We start from the raw sequence: 16,547 nt of genomic DNA, 5'->3' as shown, positions 1-16,547 counted from the left end.
GCGTTGGCTCGATGAAGACTAGATGATTGCTCCCCCATAGTCCACTATGGGTGAGCGACTCTTCGGCACATCTTCACAAGTCCATTGACACCACAATGGATGGCAAGATTCAAACTTGATTGCTCCCCCATACTCCATTATGGGTGAGCCACTCTTCGTGTTGCTCCACTTGAACTTGCACACAGCAAACTTGATGACGATCACCACTTGATGTCATCCTCCATGGGTTGTATGGGATCTTCCTCTTGACGCAAGACCATGGAAACATACCTAACCCCACAAAGAACTCTCACGTAGACCATGGGTTAGTACACAAAGCGTAATGGACAATGCTTACCATACCATGGGAACACTTGGTCCCTCTCGGTACAACTTGTGCGCTTTGTGTGTTGATCAACTTGAATCACTCTCTGTACTTAGGCTAGATCAACCTTGAATCTTTCCAACTCTCTTCATTTGGATGATGTCTTGAAGGTAAACATGAATGATCACATAATCTTCTTCTTCAAGACATGCTTGCAATAAGCTCAACACTCACATGACCAATCTTTGGATAATTCCTTAATAGCACCTTGGTCAACTCATAAACTCCTTGAAATCAACACATGGACTTCAAGAAAAGCCTATGGACAAAACCTTCAAATATAACTCAAGGCAACCATTAGTCCATAGAGATTGTCATCAATTACCAAAACCAAACATGGGGGCATCGCATGTTCTTTCATCATGGTCTAAGGAAATGATACTTGACATTTGGAAAAGCTCTAGAAAAATGAACTACACGATCTTGTGCTATGCTTAGGATTGGGTCTTGTCCATCACATCATTCTCCTAATGACGTGATCCTGTTATCAATGACATCCAATGTCCATAGTCAGGAAACCATGACTATCTGTTGATCAACGAGCTAGCCAACTAGACGCTCACTAGGGACGTGTTGTGGTCTATATATTCACACATGTATTACGATTTCCGAATAACACAATTATAGCATGAACAATAGACAATTATCATGAACAAGGAAATATAATAATAACCATTTTATTATTGCCTCTAGGGCATATTTCCAACAGTCTCCCACTTGCACTACAGTCAATAATCTAGTTACATTGTGATGAATCGAACACCCATAGAGTTCTGGTGTTGATCATGTTTTTCTCTAGGGAGAGGTTTTGTCAACGGATCTGCTACATTCAGGTCCGTATGTACTTTACAAATATCTATGTCTCCATGTTGAACATTTTCACGAATGGAGTTGAAGCGACGCTTGATGTGCCTGGTCTTCTTGTGAAACCTGGGCTCCTTGGCAAGTGCAATAGCTCCAGTGTTGTCACAGAAGAGTGTGATCGGCTCCGACGCATTGGGTATGACTCCTAGGTCGGTGATGAACTCCTTCACCCAGATTGCTTCATGCGCTGCCTCCGAGGCTGCCATGTACTCCGCTTCACATGTAGATCCCAACATGACGCTTTGCTTGCAACTGCACCAGCTTACTGCCCCACCATTCAAAATGTACACGTATCCGGTTTGTGACTTAGAGTCATCCATATCTGTGTCGAAGCTAGCGTCGACGTAACCCTTTACGACGAGCTCTTCGTCACCTCCATATACGAGAAACATATCCTTAGTCCTTCTCAGGTACTTTAGGATGTTCTTGACCGCTGTCCAGTGTTCCATGCCGGGATTACTTTGGTACCTTCCTACCAAACTTACGGCAAGGTTTACATCAGGTCTGGTACACAGCATGGCATACATGATAGACCCTATGGCCGAGGCATAGGGGACGACACTCATATTTTCTCTATCTTCTGCCGTGGTCGGACATTGAGCCGAGCTCAATTTCACACCTTGCAAAACAGGCAAGAACCCCTTCTTCGACTGATCCATATTGAACTTCTTCAATATCTTATCAAGGTATGTGCTTTGTGAAAGACCTATGAGGCGTCTTGATCTATCTCTATAGATCTTGATGCCTAATATGTAAGCAGCTTCTCCAAGGTCTTTCATTGAAAAACACTTATTCAAATAGGCCTTAATGCTGTCCAAAAGTTCTATGTCATTTCCCATCAAAAGTATGTCATCCACACATAATATGAGAAATGCTACAGAGGTCCCACTCACTTTCTTGTAAATGCAGGCTTCTCCATAAGTCTGCATAAACCCAAACGCTTTGATCATCTCATCAAAGCTAATGTTCCAACTCCGAGATGCTTGCACCAGCCCATAAATGGATCGCTGGAGTTTGCATACCTTGTTAGCATTCTCAGGATCGACAAAACCTTCCGGGTGCATCATATACAGTTCTTCCTTAAGATGGCCGTCAAGGAATGCCGTTTTGACGTCCATTTGCCATATCTCATAATCATAGTATGTGGCAATTGCTAACATGATTCAGACGGACTTCAGCTTCGCTACGGGAGAGAAAGTCTCATCGTAGTCAACCCCTTGAACTTGTCGATAACCCTTAGCGACAAGTCGAGCTTTCTAGATGGTAACATTACCATCCGCGTCCGTCTTCTTCTTAAAGATCCATTTGTTTTCTATCGCTCGCCGATCATCGGGCAAGTTTGTCAAAGTCCATACTTTGTTTTCATACATGGATCCTATCTCGGATTGCATGGCTTCAAGCCATTTGTTGGAATCTGGGCCCGCCATTGCTTCCTCATAGTTTGAAGGTTCACCGTTGTCTAACAACATGATTTCCAGGACAGGGTTGCCATACCACTCTGGTGTGGAACGTGTCCTCGTGGACCTACGAAGTTCAGTGGTAACTTGATCCGAAGTACCTTGATCATCATCATTAGTTTCCTCTCTAGTCAGTGCAGGCACCACAGGAACATCTTCCTGAGCTGCGCTACTTTCAAGAGGTAGTACTTCATCAAGTTCCACTTTCCTCCCACTTACTTCTTTTGAGAGAAACTCTTTCTCCAGAAAGGACCCGTTCTTGGCAACAAAGATCTTGCCTTCGGATCTGAGGTAGAAGGTATACCCAATGGTTTCCTTAGGGTATCCTATGAAGACGCATTTTTCCGACTTGGGTTTGAGCTTTTCAGGTTGAAGTTTCTTGACATAAGCATCGCATCCCCAAACTTTTAGAAACGACAGCTTAGGTTTCTTCCCAAACCATAATTCATACGGTGTCATCTCAACGGATTTAGACGGTGCCCTATTTAAAGTGAATGTAGTTGTCTCAAGAGCGTATCCCCAAAATGATAGCGGTAAATCGGTGAGTGACATCATAGATCGCACCATATCCAATAGAGTGCGATTACGACGTTCGGACACACCATTACGCTGAGGTGTTCCAGGCGGCGTGAGTTGTGAAACGATCCCACATTTCCTTAAGTGCGTACCAAATCCGTGACTTAAATATTCTCCACCACGATTTGATCGTAAGAACTTTATCTTTCGGTCACGTTGATTCTCTACCTCATTATGAAATTCCTTGAACTTTTCAAAGGTCTCAGACTTGTGTTTCATCAAGTAGACATACCCATATCTACTCAAGTCATCAGTGCGGGTGAGAGCAGAACAATAGCCTCCGCGAGCCTCGACGCTCATTGGACCGCACACATCAGTATGTATGATTTCCAATAAGTTGGTTGCTCGCTCCATTGTTCCGGAGAACGGAGTCTTGGTCATTTTGCCCATGAGGCATGGTTCGCATGTGTCAAATGATTCATAATCGAGAGACTCTAAAAGTCCATCAGCATGGAGCTTCTTCATGCGCTTGACACCAATGTGACCAAGGCGGCAGTGCCACAAGTATGTGGGATTATCGTTATCAACTTTACATCTTTTGGTATTCACACTATGAATAAGTGTAACATCACGTTCGAGATTCATTAAGAATAAACCATTGACCAGCGGGGCATGACCATAAAACATGTCTCTCATATAAATAGAACAACCATTATTCTCGGATTTAAATGAGTAGCCATCTCGCATTAAACGAGATTCATATACAATGTTCATGCTCAAAGCTGGCACTAAATAACAATTATTGAGGTTTAAAACTAATCCCGTAGGTAAATGTAGAGGTAGCGTGCCGACGGCGATCACATCGACCTTGGAACCATTCCAGACGCGCATCGTCACCTCATCCTTCGCCAGTCTCCGCTTATTTCGCAGCTCCTGCTTTGAGTTACAAATATGAGCAACCGCAACGGTATCAAATACCCAGGAGCTACTTGATACGTCTCCAATGTATCTATAATTTTTGATTGCTCCATGCTACTTTATCTATGGAAAAACCTAATTCCACCGCCAACAGATCAGAATAGGAGCCAAAAACCTAATTCCACCGCCGCAACTTCCTGTATCCACGAGATCCCATCTTGGGGCCTGTTCCGGAGCTCCGTCGGAGTGGGCATCCACCATGGAGGGCTTCTACATCAACACCATAGCCCCTCCGATGAAGTGTGAGTAGTTTACTTCAGACCTTTGGGTCCATAGCTAGTAGCTAGATGGCTTCTTCTCTCTTTTTGGATCTCAATACAATGTTCTCCCCCTCTCTCGTGGAGATCTATTCGATGTAATCTTCTTTTTGCGATGTGTTTGTTGAGACTGATGAATTGTGGGTTTATGATCCAGCTTATCTATGGAAAATATTTGATTCTTCTCTGAATTATTTTATGTATGATTGAGTTATCTTTGCAAGTCTCTTCGAATTATCCGTTTGGTTTGGCCAACTAGATTGGTAGTTCTTGCAATGGGAGAAGTGCTTAGCTTTGGGTTCAATCTTGCGGTGTCCTTACCCAGTGACAGAAGGGGTTGCAAGGCACGTATTGTATTGTTGCCATCGAGGATAACAAGATGGGGTATTTATCATATTGCATGAATGTATTCCTCTACATCATGTCATCTTGCTTAAGGCGTTACTCTGTTTTTAACTTAATACTCTAGATGCATGCTGGATAGCGGTCGATGAGTGGAGTAATAGTAGTAGATGCAGAATCATTTCGGTCTACTTGTCTCGGACGTGATGCCTATATACATGATCATTGCCTAGATATACTCATAACTATGCTCAATTCTGTCAATTGCTCAACAGTAATTTGTTCACCCACTGTAGAATATCTATGCTCTTGAGAGAAGCCACTAGTGAAACCTATGGCCCTCGGGTCTATTCTCATCATATCAATCTCCATCACTTTATTTACTTGCTTTGCTTTTACTTTTCACTTTGCATCTTTATACCAAAATACCAAAAATATTATCTCTATCAGATCTCACTCTCGTAAGTGACCGTGAAGGGATTGGCAACCCCTAATCGCGTTGGTTGCGAGTAGCTATCGTTTTGTGCAGGTACGAGGGACTTGCGCGTGGCCTCCTACTGGATTGATACCTTGGTTCTCAAAAACAGAGGGAAATACTTACGCTACTGTGCTGCATCATCCTCTCCTCTTTGGGGAAAATCAACGCAAGCTCAAGACGTGGCACTACTACGAGTGCTGGTAAGGTACACATCAATAACATGTATATCACATATACCTTTGGTGTTGTCGGCCTTCTTGTCTGCTAAGTACTTGGGGCAGTTCCGCTTCCAGTGACCACTTCCCTTGCAATAAAAGCACTCAGTCTCAGGCTTGGGTCCATTCTTTGGCTTCTTCCCGGCAACTGACTTACCGGGCGCGGCAACTCCCTTGCCATCCTTCTTGAAGTTCTTCTTACCCTTGCCATCCTTCTTGAAGTTCTTCTTACCCTTGCCTTTCTTGAACTTAGTGGTTTTATTCACCATCAACACTTGATGTTCCTTTTTGATCTCTACCTCCGCTGATTTCAGCATTGAATATACCTCAGGAATGGTCTTTTCCATCCCCTGCATATTGAAGTTCATCACAAAGCTCTTGTAGCTCGGTGGAAGCGACTGAAGGATTCTGTCAATAACCGCGTCGTCCGGGAGATTAACTCCCAGCTGAGTCAAGAGGTTGTGCAACCCAGACATTTTGAGTATGTGCTCACTGACAGAACTATTTTCCTCTATCTTACAACTGAAGAACTTGTCGGAGACTTCATATCTCTCGACCCGGGCATGAGCTTGGAAAACCATTTTCAGCACTTCGAACATCTCATATGCTCCGTGTTGCTCAAAACGCTTTTGGAGCCCCAGTTCTAAGTTGTAAAGCATGCCGCACTAAACGAGGGAGTAATCATCAGCACGAGACTACCAAGCGTTCATAACATCTTGGTTCTCTGGGATGGGTGCTTCACCCAGCGGTGCTTCTAGGACATAATCTTTCTTGGCAGCTATGAGGATGATCCTCAGGTTCCGGACCCAGTCCGTATAGTTGGTGCCATCATCTTTCAGCTTGGTTTTCTCTAGGAACACGTTGAAGTTGAGGGCAACATTAGCGTGGGCCATTTGATCTACAAGACATATTGTAAAGATTTTTGACTAAGTTCATGATAATTAAGTTCATCTAATCAAATTATTCAATGAACTCCCACTCAGATAGACATCCCTCTAGTCATCTAAGTGAAACATGATCCGAGTCAACTAGGCCGTGTCCGATCATCACGTGAGACGGACTAGTCAACATCGGTGAACATCTTCATGTTGATCGTATCTTCTATACTACTCATGCTCGACCTTTTGGTCTTCCATGTTCCGAGGCCATGTATGTACATGCTAGGCTCGTCAAGTCAACCTAAGTGTATTGCATGTGTAAATATGGCTTACACCCGTTGTATTCAAACGTTAGAATCTATCACACCCGATCATCACGTGGTGCTTCGAAACAATGAACCTTCGCAACGGTGCACAGTTAGGGGGAACACTTTCTTGAAATTATTGCGAGGGATCATCTTATTTAAGTTACCGTCATTCTAAGCAAATAAGATGTAAAACATGATAAACATCACATGTAATCAAATAGTGACATGATATGGCCAATATCATATTGCTCCTTTGATCTCCATCTTCGGGGCGCCATGATCATCTTCGTCACCGGCATGACACCATGATCTCCATCATCATGATCTCCATCATCGTGTCTTCATGAAGTTGCCACACCAACGATTACTTCTACTTCTATGGCTAACGCGTTTAGCAATAAAGTAAAGTAATTTACATGGCGTTATTCAATGACACGCATGTCATACAAAATATAAAGACAACTCCTATGGCTCCTGCCGGTTGTCATACTCATCGACATGCAAGTCGTGATTCCTATTACAAGAACATGATCAATCTCATACATCACATATATCATTCATCACATCCTTTTGGCCATATCACATCACACGGCACATGTTGCAAAAACAAGTTAGACGTCCTCTAATTGTTGTTGCAAGTTTTTTACGTGGCTTCTATAGGTTTCTAGCAAGAACGTTTCTTACCTACGTAAAACCACAACGTGATATGCCAATTTCTATTTACCCTTCATAAGGACCCTTTTCATTGAATCCGCTCCAACTAAAGTGGGAGAGACAGACACCCGCTAGCCACCTTATGCAACTAGTGCATGTCAGTCGGTGGAACCTGTCTCACGTAAGCGTACGTGTAAGGTCGGTCCGGGCCGCTTCATCCCACGATGCCGCCAAAGCAAGATAAGACTAGTAGTGGCAAGAAAATTGACAACATCTACGCCCACAACAAGTTTCTGTTCTACTCGTGCATAGAAACTACGCATAGACCTAGCTCATGATGCCACTGTTGGGGAACGTTACAGAAAATAAAAAAATTCCTACGCTTCACCAAGATCAATCTATGGAGTCATCTAGCAACGAGAGAGAGGATTGCATCTACATACCCTTGTAGATCGCGCGGAAGCGTTCAAGAGAACGGGGTTGAGGGAGTCGTACTCGTCGTGATCCAAATCACCGATGATCCTAGTGCCGAACGGACGGCACCTCCGCGTTCAACACACGTACGGTTGGGGAAGACGTCTCCTCCTTCTTGATCCAGCAAGGGGGAGGGAGAGGTTGATGGAGATCCAGCAGCACGACGGCGTGGTGGTGGAAGCAGCGGTGATCTCGGCAGGGCTTCGCCAAGCTTCAGCGAGAGGGAGAGGTGGTGCATGGGTAGAGGGAGGCGCCAGGGACTTGGGTGCGGCTGCCCTCCCTCCCTCCCTCTTTATATAGGGCCCCTAGGGGGGCGCCGGCCCTAGGAGATCCAATCTCCAAGGGGGGCGGCGGCCAAGGGGGTGGCTTACCCCCAAGCCTTGTGGGGCACCCCCCACCCCTAGGGTTTCCAACCCTAGGCGCAGGGGGGCAAGGGGGGCCCACCAGCCCACCAGGGGCTGGTTCCCCTCCCACTTCAGCCCATGGGGCCCTCCGGGATAGGTGGCCCCACCCGGTGAACCCCCGGGACCCTTCCGGTGGTCCCGGTACAATAACGGTGACCCCCGAAACTTTCCCGATAGCCGAAACTGGACTTCCTATATATAATTCTTCACCTCCGGACCATTCCGGAACTCCTCGTGACGTCCGGGATCTCATCCGGGACTCCAAACAACTTTCGGGTTACCGCATACTTATATCTCTACAACCCTAGCGTCACCGAACCTTAAGCGTGTAGACCCTATGGGTTCGGGAGACATGCAGACATGACCGAGACGCCTCTCCGGCCAATAACCAATAGCGGGATCTGGATACCCATGTTGGCTCCCACATGTTCCTCGATGATCTCATCGGATGAACCACGATGTCGAGGATTCAATCAATCCCGTATTCAATTCCCTTTGTCAATCGGTACGTTACTTGCCCGAGATTCGATCGTCGGTATCCCAATACCTCGTTTAATCTCGTTACCGGCAAGTCACTTTACTCGTACCATAATGCATGATCCCGTGACCAGACACTTGGTCACATTGAGCTCATTATGATGATGCATTACTGAGTGGGCCCAGAGATACCTCTCCGTCATACGGAGTGACAAATCCCAGTCTCGATTCGTGCCAATCCAACAGACACTTTCGGAGATACCCGTAGTGCACCTTTATAGTCACCCAGTTACGTTGTGACGTTTGGCACACCCAAAGCACTCCTACGGTATCCGGGAGTTGCACAATCTCATGGTCTAAGGAAATGATACTTGACATTTGGAAAAGCTCTAGCAAAACGAACTACACGATCTTGTGCTATGCTTAGGATTGGGTCTTGTCCATCACATCATTCTCCTAATGACGTGATCCCGTTATCAATGACATCCAATGTCCATAGTCAGGAAACCATGACTATCTGTTGATCAACGAGCTAGTCAACTAGAGGCTCACTAGGGACGTGTTGTGGTCTATATATTCACACATGTATTACGATTTCCGAATAACACAATTATAGCATGAACAATAGACAATTATCATGAACAAGGAAATATAATAATAACCATTTTATTATTGCCTCTAGGGCATATTTCCAACATAAGCCGCGTCACCCTCCTCGCACTCTAGTGCGATCTTGCGGCTGCCATGAACCGTGATGGTCCCGTTATGACCCGGCATCTTCAGCTGCAGATAAACATAACACGGCCTTGCCATGAATTTAGCATAAACCGGTCGTCCAAACAGGGCATGGTATGGACTTCTGATTTTGACCACTTCAAAGGTCAACGTCTCGGATCTTGAATCATGATCATCTCCAAAAACCACTTCCAGAGCTATCTTGCCGACTGGGTAGGCCGATTTACCAGACACCACACCGTGAAAAATGGTGTTCGACGGTTTAAGATTCTTATCCGTCAACCCCATACGCCGGAAGGTTTGATAATACAAGATGTTGATACTGCTCCCTCCATCCATGAGCACTTTGGTGAACTTATAACCTCCAACCTGTGGCGCGACCACTAACGCCAGATGACCCGGATTATCAACCCGGGGCGGATGGTCTTCTCGACTCCACACAATCGGCTGCTCAGACCAGCGCAGATAGCGAGGCACCGCCGGTTAAACGGAGTTCACTGCCCTCTTATGGAGCTTCCGATCGCGCTTGCACAGGCTAGTAGTGAAGACATGATACTGCCCACCATTTAACTGCTTCGGGTTACTCTGATAACCCGACTGCTGCTGCTACTGATTCCCTTGTTGATTATAACCACCTTGGTTGCCGTGATTGCCTTGATTGCCCTATCCACCTTGGTTGCCTTGAAAACCTGAACTGGAATTACCTCCGCCATAACCCGGCCCGTGAAACCCGGGTCCTGAACCGCCAGACGATCCACGATCATACCGGAAGAGATCTGAATTTTTGAACTCTCGCATAATGAAGCAATCCTTCCATAGGTGCATAGCCGGTTTATCTTGTGTCCCGTGCTTTGGGCAGGGCTGGTTCAGCAGACGCTCCAGATTCATACCTGATCCTCCGCCATGTGGGGGCGGTTTACCCTTACGGTGCTGATTATTACCTTGAACATTGGTGTTAGCTACAAAATCAGAATTATTGTCTGCTTTGCGCTTAAGTTATTCCCATGGCTAGCCTGGTTATGCTGCTGTCCTTTTGCGCCGACATTCTTCTTTCCTTTCTCTGGCTTCTCTTCGTCAGACTTGGGATCCTTGGTATTATCAGAATCGGCATACTTAACCAAAGCTGCCATGAGCGTTCCCATGTCATTGCAGTGACGCTTGAGCCGTCCCAATTTCATCTTCAGCGACTTAAACCAGAAATTGCCCTCCAATGTTATAATTGCCGAATCAGCATTGATGCGGTCCGATGAATGCAGGATTTCTGAAACCCGGCGCACCCAATGAGTCGTTGATTCATTTTCTCCTTGGACACAAGCAGCCAGATCCACGATCGACATGGGTTGTTTGCACGTGTCTTTGAAGTTCGCTATAAACCGGGCTTTCAACTCGTCCCATGAACTGATCGAGTTAACGGGCAGACTCTTCAACCAAGTGCGAGCCGTTCCGTCTAACATCATGATGAAGTACTTCGCACACGCCACTTCGTCCACATCCAGCATCTCCATTGCCATCTCATAACTCTCAACCCACGCCTCGGGGGGTAAATTGGCGGTATAATTAGGCACCTTACGCGGGCCCTTGAAATCCTTGGGTAACCGTACATTACGTAGAGCTGGGGTAAGACACGGCACCCCCCCCCAAGAGCTGAAAGCCAGTCCCCGTTCAACTGATGTTGTCGGTTGAACCGGAGCAGGTTGATGATTCGCATACTATGCTGCCAACTGCGCTGCTAACTCTGCCTCCCGTCGTGCTCTGCCATTGTTTACCACATCCTGAGCATTCATACCACTGCGCATCGGATTAGGCCCTCGAGGGGCGTCACGGTGCCGCGCACTGCTTGACACAGCTGGTTCATCAATGTGCCTGCTGTAACTCTTGCTCGGACAAGGGGTTGAATGTATTATGTCTCGGTTATATGAATAAGCCTGCTGCTGTACCATAGCGGTTTGAAGAAGATCCCTGGCCCGTCGCGTTTCAACCGCTGCTAGTGATTCACCCTCCATAGGAATAGCTGCCAAGCGAGACGCCGCAACAATCATGTTATCCAAAGAGCTAGAGAAGTGACCCGGCGGCGTCGGTATATATTACGGCGGGTTATCTGTTCGTCGAGGCGGGTCCGTCACCCGTGGCTGACCCGGTGCTGTCCCAGGTGCCTTGGTCCGGTTCACTGCTGCCGGATCACTTGGCCTGACTCCTGGTGTATTGAAGAGATTCATTCCTTCGTAAACCGACGGCAGACGAGACCGGTGCCTCCTCCTCAGTACTTCGTTTGACGCGTTCTGATCCAACATAAGCCGGTAATTCTGCGCCTGGATCTGCTGTGACTGGGCATCTATACCAGCCCGTTCTTCAGTCATCCTGGCTTCCTCAGCCGCCAAGTCCTCCTTGGCCTGAGTTATCTGATCCCTCAGCTTTGTAACCTCCGCGTTATGCTGATCCTGAGTCTCCGGGGTGACTGTCGTGGTCAACAATGTCGTCCAGGCGTCCAACAAACTGGAAAGAACTTGAGCCGGCCGGCGTGCAGGGCCTCCTGCCCCGGCTGCCGATCCGGAAATCATTGCTGCTGCAGATGAAGATTGCAATGTGGGCTGCGTACCGGCCATGAAGATTGCAACCCGGTTTGGCGGTTCAAAGGGGTCCGTAATACTGTCGCCACCGGAACAGCCCCCGATCTGGCCGTCTTGCAATTGGTACAGCGACTCGTTTTCGCCAGTGGATGACTCGCCATCTGAGTAGACGGCCGTCTCACCATCGGACACCGGTTCAGATTCCGCACCATGGATGAATCCTACGAACGCACGCTTCATGGAAGGCTGAACTCGGGCAGGACTCGCACGCTGAGCCGTCTCGACGAGGTCGGTGGAGATGTCTGTCTCAGGGCCCGGTTTGCCGATCTTGCCGATGAAAACGTGAATTCCGCCAAAGGGGACCCGGTACCCGTACTCAATTGAGCCGGCCTCGGGGCCCCATCTTGCATCGTCGATGTAGAGCTTGCCGCGAGGACTCTTGGTCATCCGGCCAACCGCGTATCCCTTGAGTCCTTCAAAGTTGCCCTTCAAGAACTTGAAACCATCGTGCGATAGCCCCACGGTGGGCGCCAACTGTCGTGGAATTAACACATCAGATGTCCTAGTGAGAAGACTTAGTCGTGGAGCCATTGCAACGAGATTAGCAAAAAGGGGTTAAACCGGACAAAGGACACGGGGAGTTTATACTGGTTCGGCCTCTTCGATGAAGGTAAAAGCCTACTATCCAGTTGTGGTGGAATTGATGGGGTCTCAATGAGTAGGGAGCGAATCCGCTTTACCTATCTCTCGAGTTGTTGTTTCTTGTCCTTGAACCGCCGCCGGGTTGTCCCTTTATATACACAGGTTGACGCCTGGCGGTTTACAGAACACCGAGGCCGGCTCATACACGTGTCCGGCTCGGTTTCTACCTTTCCCTAACTTACAACACAAGTTACATATCTCATGACGGTTTATGTCTACGGGCCCTGAACCGCCCTTGGGCTCTGGGCCTCCAAGCTTCTATAGTAAAGCGCCATATTCCTTGTCTTCATGGGCTTCAATACGGATGAACATAAACCGGCCCCTCCTGGGCGGTTTATACTCAGTAGTTATATCCCCAACACATCTCTTCGCTGAACTAGTGCACCTATACAATTTACCATTGTATTGGGTGTGTTGGGGACACAAAAGACTCTTTGTTATTTGATTGCAGGGTTGTTTGAGAGAGATCATCTTCATCCTACGCCTCCCATGGATTGATAAACCTTAGGTCATCCACTTGAGGGAAATTTGCTACTGTCCTACAAACCTCTGCACTTGGAGGCCCAACAATGTCTACAAGAAGAAGGTTGTGTAGACATCAGCGCTCTACATCTACACCTTCCCGTCTGCGAGTGTGGCGTTCATGGCCTGCGGCCACTCATGTGCAGAGGCTGAGGTTGCGGACAGCGAGGATGACGATGCCGGACCTGCTGGGCCAGCAAGGGTGCGACTGCAAGCTCGTCTTCTCAGGGTACTCAGCTCGGCTCCCGCACCGCGACACCGATGACAGTGTTGATGGTGACCGCCTAGCACGACGCCCAGGGCGTGTGCGGGCACTACACGCCCCTGTCTGTCGAAGACCCCCGAGGCGCGCGTCACTGCTCCGCCGCTTTGCTGGCGTCCAGACACCTGCGCTGATTTCAGAAGAGAGGGAGAGAGAGAGATGGGACATGCGGATGGATGGTGGATATGACATGTGGGGTAGGGATGTAAGTGAGAGGTAGACTTTAATCCGAACGGGATGGATCTTTCCCTGTGCGCCAAACAGGATCAGAGTCATGATTGACCAGGATAAATGAGTACAGGGTATAGACTTCTAGGGTTCATTTTGAACGAGCTCTACAACTTTAAGGTTTAAAATAGACTTCACTCACGTTCAGGCTTCAGAGACGTTCAGAGACGCGTCGTACTATTTCGTATTTGCCCCTCTCACATGGGCCGCCCTCTAAACGAGCCCACTCTGGCCCATGGAAGCCTCTTGCCTGCTACTCCCTTCTTCCTGTTGGGTGACATCGCTAATTGGAGAGTGCTCCTTGCACATGTCATTCCCGTCTCTTGTTGGGTGACGTTTTATCTTGAATCATGTATCCAAATTATGAATTATTTTCATCATTAGATTTCTTGTCGACATCTTTGAAGCTACATCCCGTGTTAATAGAATTTGATGAACTTTTTTTTCACAGGAAAAACAAAAAAAAACCGGAGGAATCAATAAAAAACGAAAAATCAAAAACTGAAAAAAAAAGATAGGAACCAAAAAAAATGGAACCCGGAAGCCCAGTTGTGTTTTCCACTATCTTCTAGGAAGTAGGCATGCGTTTTTCACTTTTCGGGAACCATAGTTGTGCTTCTCGCGGAAACACAAGCTGTGCTTTTCCTTTTTTTTGAAAGCACGGTTATGTTTTTCCTCTTGAAAAAGCAAAACCGTACTTCTCGTAAAAGCATGGACTGTACTTCTCACGAAAGCACAACTGTGCTTATGCTTCCTGCATAAAAGCATTACTTTCTGAAAAAAAAGATGTTCCATCAAAACCTCGGGGGAACCTAACAACAGCCGGAAAAACAAACAAAAACTCAAAAATGCTGCCAAAAAAGTGAAATCCCAAAGATGCACGAGCACGCAAGGCCGATAACTGGGTGCACCAAGTGGCGTGCTCACGGGCCACCAAAAGTGACAATTGAGTTCCCCACAAAGGGCACCCTCTAATTAGTCGGTTTTCTTTGTTTATTCCAGGGTTTTACTTTTTTTTCCTTTTCATTTCTTTTTCGTTTTCTTTATTTTTTTCTTTGTTTCTTCACTGTTTTTTCTTTTCTTTTCATCGCTTTTCTTCCTTTCTCGGTTTTAATCGGTTTTGTTGTTTTTTCCATATTTTTATTTTTTTCTTTACTCGATATTCATTTTTTTCTTTCTTTGGTTTTTATTTCTTTGTTTCTTGGTTTTCATCTGTTTTCTTTGTTCTTTTTGCTCAGATTTTTTATTTTCTTTTTCTTTGATTTATTTATTTATTTTCATTTTTTTGGTTTTCTTTGTTTCTTCTGTTTCCATTCTACAACTTTTTTATACGTCGACAACATTTTTCTAATACACATTTAACATTCTTTCAATACGAATTTAATATTTTGTAACACATGCTCAACATTTTTTCTAATACACATTTTTAACATTTTAAAATATAAGATTAACATTTTCTGAATACTTGGTCTAAATTTTTCCTATACACGCTTTTAAAATTTCTTTAAATGCTTGATAAACTTTTTTCATATAAAATATTAAAATTTTCTAATACAAGGTCAATATGTTTTGTATGCACATTTAACATTTTTAAGTGCTTTATTAATATTTTCTAAATGCAATATTAACATTTTTTAAGTGCTTTATTAATATTTTCTAAATTCAATATTGACATTTTTAACACATGGTCAACATTTTTTCTGAACACATTTAACATTTTTCAAATGCTTTTTGAGCATTGGTTAAAATTGTTGAATAACATTTTTATATACATGATAAAATTAATTCATTATTTTTAATACATTGTCAATATTTTTATATACACATTTAAAAAAATTAAATACTTATTCCACATTTTTCAAATACTTGATTAACCTTTTTCTATACATGATTAAAAATTTCATCATTTTTTAATACATGGTCAAAATGTTTTCTACACACATTGAATATTTTCCAAATGCTTGCTTAACTTTTTTAAAACACTTATTCAACATTTTTTCAAACAATTGATTAAAATTTTAAAATACATGATCAGATTGTTTCATAGATATTTTATTTTTTATACATTTTTCCTTATTCGTGATAAAGATTGTCTCTATACACAATGAACATTTTTTAATGGTTTTTGTAGAGTGATTTTTGTAATATATTTATTTAGAATATTTGGATGTACAAACGGAAGTAAAAAAGAAAGAAAGAAAAAAAACATGAAAAAAATACAGAAAAACGATGCTATTGTTTCCCTCGCGTTTGGGCCGGCCCTACTCGCGACACCCAACCTTCACCGAGGGTTCCTTTGTCTCGCTGAATGCGAGACATAGGGTCGCCCTTCCGTCAAAGCCATTCCTTAACAAAAATTGTGTGTGCGCGCTCCCGCTGCTAATGCGCCGGCCCGGTCATGAAAATTGTGCGCGCGCTCCTACTGCTAATGGGCCACTGGCACGATATCAGAATGTAAAATATTTTTCAGAAAAAAGAAAGTTGTCTTTTAGGCCGGACCTGTCCTGCAAAATATGATGCGTTATGTGATATTGATTCATCGAAACGGACGAATAAGATCTCCCAAATTGATTCATTTTAACTTGATGTTTGCACATGGAAATACTACAAAGGAAAGGAAGGCAAATTAACAGGAGTAATTAACTCATTAGTATTATTAAGACAAAAGTTATTTCAGATCCTCTAAAAAAACAAGTTTTTTTCAGATCGATCGAGAAGTACATCTGAACCAATAACTATTGACACACACTAGTAGATTGCATCATAATGAATAACCAAAGCTCTCCCGGACACTCAGCACTACTACTAGTAGTAGGCTACGTACTAGCCAGCTTAACTTGGCAACACTCTGCTCTGACATGCACA

Source organism: Triticum dicoccoides, chromosome 6B (genome assembly GCF_002162155.2).
Source record: "Triticum dicoccoides isolate Atlit2015 ecotype Zavitan chromosome 6B, WEW_v2.0, whole genome shotgun sequence".
Lineage (NCBI taxonomy): Eukaryota > Viridiplantae > Streptophyta > Magnoliopsida > Poales > Poaceae > Triticum > Triticum dicoccoides.
The sequence above is the reverse complement of the archived record's forward strand: the minus strand, read 5'-3'. Positions refer to the sequence as shown.